Below are 1,295 nucleotides of genomic sequence, written 5' to 3'. Positions count from 1 at the left end.
CACATCAGGATAGTGCCCATACATACATGTATCAAAGAAGAGATACGGACAAAGATGAGCCAATTGAAGTCAATGCCAAACAAGTATGAGGGAAAAACCTTTGGCAGAGACTGAGCGGATCGTCAAGTCAGCCTATGGAAGTTTCAGGAGTATCAGAAACTGAAGACGAAGTGGATGGAGGAAGGACATGGATGCGAGGATTAGGAGGAAGGAAGTCAAGTGATAGACAGAAGACCTGAGCAAACAAAACCCAGAACCAGCAACTGCCTAGATGACCAATAATGTCATGGATGTGGCGAAAGTGGGCACTAGGTAGCCCAGTGACCAGATAAGATAAGAGGTAAGATATGAGAATTAGTAAAAACTATATAAAATTATTTTTAATATGTTTTATTTTTATGTATCATTTCAGTATTGTTTTATTGAATCAAAAAAGCAAGCTAACCAATTTTCATCAGTCAAATATCAAGAAAAAATATGTTAATCAAATTGCGTTTTTGTTTATTATTTCATATGGAAAGTTATTTAAAATACAAAGATAATATAACAGCTTGGTATAATTTTATCTAAAAAAAAATATTTGACGGAAAATTCAAAATAATAAAATCTTTTTTGGGACAACCCTCAACTATTAGGAAACACCAACCTAAGTACAGGAATATGCTAGACTATGTTGGTCATAGCAGAGGTTTTTAATTTCTATAAGGACAACTCAATGTGGTATTCCATCAACACTTTTGAAAGGTGTGGTATAGTAAAACTCGTTATGACCAACATAAAATAATAATAATAATAGTAATAATAATAATGAATAAGAAATGCAAAAATGATATAATGAACAACTTTAAAAAATATAAAAAGACATGTAGAAGTAATATTTTTATGTTAAAACAGCCATGATACAAGGACTATGTGTTATATAATGCACAATACTCATTTATAGAACGGGAAAGATAAAATTAAAATGCATATATGCATGCAGCTATTAAAATACAAAAAGATATCAGAGTAAGTTGAGCATGGCAGAAAGGTTGCTGTTTTTTGTAAGGATAACTCCTTTTGATATCACTTCAACAACTGAAGTAGGTCCACTATAGTAGAAACAGTTATGCCTAACATAAAGAAAAAAAGAAACGCAAAGAATGATAAATAAATTTGACAACTTCACAAAAAACATTTAAAAGTAGTACTATTTAAGACTTTTTTTAATTTTTGTAATTGCTACATAATTTGATATACATTCAATTTATAATTTGAGTTGTTTTATTGATCTAAAATAATTTTCTTTGTATCAT

This window comes from Halyomorpha halys, unplaced genomic scaffold (genome assembly GCF_000696795.3).
Source record: "Halyomorpha halys isolate HHAL.00 unplaced genomic scaffold, Hhal_1.1 Scaffold1776.1, whole genome shotgun sequence".
Lineage (NCBI taxonomy): Eukaryota > Metazoa > Arthropoda > Insecta > Hemiptera > Pentatomidae > Halyomorpha > Halyomorpha halys.
The sequence above is the reverse complement of the archived record's forward strand: the minus strand, read 5'-3'. Positions refer to the sequence as shown.